A 5418-nucleotide genomic window follows, 5' to 3' on the forward strand; every position below is an offset into this window, starting at 1 on the left:
TACATAGACATAAAATGGAAATGACGGGCAACTAGTACAGTATGTCAGAAACAACATGAGAGTCAGCAAGAGAGAGCAGGAGGTGCCTGGGTTTTAAGAAATAATGTAGTCAAGATTTCAATTTTGGAAGGATGATTCTGGGAGTCAAATATAAGGAAGCAGGTTTGCAGTGGGGACAAGGATAGCTGAAGGAAAACTAGGTAGAAGCTGACTTAATAGCTAGGGATCCAGGTGGGGTGGCCAGGAGAAAAGGCCTCAAAATACTCTGACAACCCAAATGCCCATCAGTGGATGGATTTATAAAAAGATGCAGTATATACACCATGGAATATTAGTCAGCCTTGAGAAAAAGGAAATCCTGCCATTTATGACATGGATGAACCGTAAGCAGAGAATGCTAAGCAAGATAAATCAGAGAAAAGGTAACTACTGTGTTATATCACTTATATGTGAAATCTGCAAAAAAATAATCAAGCCTGTAACAAACAGAGGGTAAAATGGTAGTTACCAGGGGATGGGTGATGAGAAGACTGATAGTACTTAAGGGCATAAAACTTGTAACAAGTAGTATATAAGCCAGGGGTCTAATGCATAGTATAATGAATATAGACAATAACAGTGAACTATAATTATGTAATGTGGTAAACATGGCTACAATGGCAATCATAATACAATATACAAATCTGCCCCGCCAGTGTGGCTCAGTGGTTGAGCATCAACCTGTGAACCAGGAGGTCATGGTTCAATTCCAGGTCAATGCACATGCCCTGGTTGCAGGCTTCATCCCCAGTAGGGGTGTGCAGGAGGCAGACAATCAATGATTCTCTCTCATCATTGATGTTTCTCTCTCTCTTCTTTCGACTTCCTCTCTGAAATCAATGAAAATACGTGTGTTTTATTAAATGTAAATGTATCAAGGTAACATGCTGCACACCACCCTAATGAGAAAAAACAATGTACTGCAGTGATTAGCTGTTGTAACTACTCAATTCTGCCTTGCTAGTGTCAAAGTAGCCATAGAAAACATGTAAATCAATGACTGCAGCTATATTAAAAAACAAAACAAAACAAAAGCAACCTTATTAACAAAAACTTTCCATAGATCAAGGCTGGCCACAGACTTGATCTATGAAAAGTTAGTCACTAATTTGCATAATTAAGTTAGCAAATTGAATTTACTAGTTTTATCTTGATACCAGATTAATGGTGGCAACTTGAACAAAATGCCTCCATTTACTTCTATACTGTTATACTTTTTAAAAAGCCAAGTAAGATTCTATACTGTTTTAAACATTTTTAAGCATATCCCTAAAAGGGGGACAAGTCACAGATACTTAAGACTTTCTATAATGACTTACTGATAAACTATAAGAATTTTCAATTTTATTTGGTATTATTTTCAGGTATACAGCAGAAGAGTTAGGCAACCATATACTTTAAAAAGTGTCCCCTCCAATATTTCCAGTACCTACCTGGGATCATACAGTTATTATAATACTCCCTATGCTGTCATTTACATCCCCATGACTATTTTGTAACTACCTATTTGTATTTAATCCAGAGGGACAGATGAAAGAGGTGGACGTATTAAGAAATAATTGAAAAATTAATAATAATAATGATAATAATTTTCTACCGTACAAAACAACTGTCAAACAGTGCTGAAAAAAAGACCCCAGACAATGTAAAAGTATGGTAGAATATAAAATGTCTGTGAGTGGAATTTTAACAGGAAAAATATATGCATGTATTTATACATATAGGAATATATTAGCTTCATTACAACAATATGAGCTAAGTAAAATTCCTCTAGCAATCAATGAAGCCAACTTTCTCATATATTAGATCTTCAAGTAAGCCCAAGTTCACATTAGAATCTTGACTAATATGCCAAAAATACTCCACAAACCAATGCTATTCGTATTCATCAAAGTACAAGTCTCTAAAAGAACCTCGAACCTTTAAAAAAGAAATTTTAGTCTGCTATATCAAGACAAGATACTCCATTGCTAGACTATCGCTAGACAAAAATACAAGGACAAACCCCAATTCAACCACATGTCTGTCCATTTCAATTTCTTTCAAAAGTAACATGTTAACATTATAATTAAAGGATCTCTTGAGAGCTGATAACTGTAACTCCCAGGAATCCTAGAATTATGAATAAACAGTCATTCCACAACTGTTTTAACTCTGTACTTTGCCTATGAAAACTTTCACCTAACCTGACTTATAGAAAGCCAGAGAAAAGGAAATAGCAGGACAAAGAAAAGTGTAAATAGCAGAGCAAGAGAAAAGAAACACAGTAACAGACAAATTTAATATCATAATATCGGATGCATTTAACACAAGCCAGAATCAAATATAGAGAGAAAAACATTTTAGGCTTATTGAGTAATTTATGTCCCATCACAGTGAAACTAAAGCATGTTATCTAAAACCTTTTTCCAAAACACTTATAATCAAAACCACTTCCTGATCTGTCAATGAAAAGGAGTTTCCCTCTTTCATTTTAAGAATACTTCTGATATGAGGTGGTGCTAACAATCAGTATCAAGGCAGGAAGACAGAATCCCCCCTAAATGCTTACTTAGGAAACTGCTATTAGAGCACCGAGTCTGCTCCATGACCTTGAAGACACGTTTAGGGGACATTAATGAGCAGAGAAGAGTTGCTACATACATTGACTGTCAATAGACTAGAGCAAGTTTAATCCTTTGAATAACATTACAGAAGATAACAGGTCACCTACCCATAAAATACAAAATGATATAACTGTTGGTATTATCAAACAAGTTGGGTAGTTTTTCATAGATCATTAAAAACAAAAAATCTCAGAGAGAAGGCGGGGGCGGGTGGGTGGATGGGAAGAGATCAACCAAAAAACTTGTATGCATATACAAATAACCCATGGATACAGACAATAGGGTAGTGAAGGTCTGGGGGGGTGGGAATGGGGACAGGAGTGGGCTAGACGTGGTCAATGGGGGGAAAGGGAGGCATATGTAATACTTTCAACAATAAAGATTTAAAATAAATACATAAATAGATAGATTATACATAAGGGCAACCCAGTAGTAAGAAGATGGCATCCTCTGCATTATTTATACGCCTCAATTTGGGAATATTTCTAGTTAAGATTTTCTCATCACAAAACAGGAGAGCTATAAGAGAGTTGTATCTCTGATTTAGCTCTGCATTACTAAATATCATGGCAAATAATATTGACCAAGTCAGGCAATATTATACTTTTTTTTGTAATATGGGTCTACTAGTGAGAAACATGGAATCCTTTTTGTAGAAGATAATATTTTGCTTATTTGGGACTCTAAGCTAGTAATCAAATAGATTCTAATGCTCATCTGAATTATCTGAATTTTTTAAAATATCACTGATATAATAATCCAAAAGAACAACATTATATAGCAGACAAACACACACGGAACCATTTTGTCCACACATAAATTGTATAATTAACTCACAAAACCGGTTAAATTCAAATTACATATGAAACAAGAATATTTGAGCACTATAATTATTTTTTGTGTGTTTTATTGTTTTTCTGTTATTTTGTTCTCTCTTTTGAGCACTAGAATTAAACGTCACTATATATAAGCATCTAAGATGCAGAAATCAGCATCCTACAAGTCTCTACATACATCCAAAACCCAATTACCTGATATCAGCGATAAAAATTTAGGTTTATTTTGACATTCTAAAATCTAAAGGCAATCCATATTATAATTCAATAGCTATGGAGGGATGGAAGAGACATGGCAGAGATATCTGCAATTTTAAAACACTTAGATAATGACTGTGGTATAGACTGTAATATGGAGCTAAAAAATATAATAAAGTGACCAGAAATGGCAGTTCCCCCAAATCCATATCAAACCTTAAGTCAGCAGTTCTCAACCTGTGGGTCACAACCATCGGAAAACACATAGAGCATATCAGATGTTTACATTACTATTCATAACAGTAGCAAAATTACAGTTATGAAGTAGCAACGAAAACAATTTTATGGCTGGGGGTCACCACAACATGAGGAACTGTATTAAAGGGTTGCGGCATTAGGAAGGTTGAGAACCACTGCCTTAAGTGATTATAGAAAGGATTCTTTTTTTAAAAGAATGAAATAACTCCTGAAACTAATGTAACATTGAATGTAAACTATAATTTGAAAAATAAAAACATGAAGTAATAGCAATGATTGTCCAGGGTGTGAGCAGAGCAGAAGATCTAACTGGAGAGGGCAGGAGGAAACTTTCTGGGATGGAGAAAATGTTCAGTATCTTGACTGAGGTGATGATCGTACAAATGTACTGAGTGGATGGCAAATCAAACACCCATCTCCAAACTTCACTCCCTCACCTGACACCATCAAAATGTTTTCCCAGCCTCTCTTACAGTAAGTGTTGACATCATTGTAATCAGTCAGTCAAAAGCAGGATTCTGGAAAGTATCCACTTTCCCAATAAAAGGAATTAACATCACTGATGCTACCCTTTCTCCCCCACCTTACTGCCTGGAATTGAGAAATGATGTCCAGAGCAGTGGCAATACATGAGAGAAAGAGCAAAAATGTCACTGCTGAGCAATTGTACCAAAACCGGCAGCAGCCTTCTTGTACAATCAGAAAAATAAACCGTGATTTTTTTAAAAGCATTGTTAAATGTGATTTTGCTTCTGTAGCCAAAGACATGCCTAATGACTCAAATACCAACTACATCAACCCTCTTAAAGAGAAAGAAAACACCAAAGCAGAAAGAACTTAGATAAAAATTCTCAAATCCCAGACTTCAAAAATACAACTAAAAGAAAAAACAGACATCATCCAGAACCACAGGAAGGCTGGCTGAGTGGAAATTCTACAACTAGAAGGAAAGAGAAAAGCACACTGAGACTCAGAGGAGGTGCGGAACTAAAGTGCAGAGGTACGGAGGCACATTCGGAAAGGGCTGGCAACTGAGGATGCCTGTGTCTTTTTCAATTGGGAGGGAGTCTCAGGCTCCCGATGGCCCTGACTCCAGTTCTAGGCGAATCTCTGGGGACCCAGACTCATAGGGGGAGAAACTGGACTGTCTGGCATCGGGCGGAACTCAAGGGCGGCTTTCTCTCAGAGGTGCTTGCAGCGACTGCCGCGGCACACTGAGATGGGACACTGAGACCCAGAGCCTCTTAGGGTAGGACTGAGGATCAGCCATAGCTGTTTGCTCTGCCCTATTGATTCCCTGAGACCCCGCCCCATCCAAGCTGTGCGCAGAGGCTTTTGCATATGAATGGGCTGGCCCTTTGAGATCTAAAATTACCTAACAAACTGCAGCTGGGTCAGAGAGACCCAGACCATCCAAAAGAAGCCCCAAGGCCCCACAGCAGCTTGCACTGCTTCACAGCTGGGCCTCGTCCGGGCACTTC

At 37.5% G+C, this 5418-nt stretch overlaps 1 protein-coding gene across 1 annotated transcript in view; it reads right to left on the bottom strand.

The window, feature by feature from the left end:
- LOC102752803 (breast carcinoma-amplified sequence 3) overlaps positions 1-5418 on the bottom strand; it is a 198020-nt gene that overhangs the window by 48744 nt on the left and 143858 nt on the right. The window lies entirely within an intron of this gene.

The sequence above is a fragment of the Myotis davidii genome, unplaced genomic scaffold (genome assembly GCF_000327345.1).
Source record: "Myotis davidii unplaced genomic scaffold, ASM32734v1 scaffold993, whole genome shotgun sequence".
Taxonomy (NCBI): Eukaryota; Metazoa; Chordata; class Mammalia; order Chiroptera; family Vespertilionidae; genus Myotis; species Myotis davidii.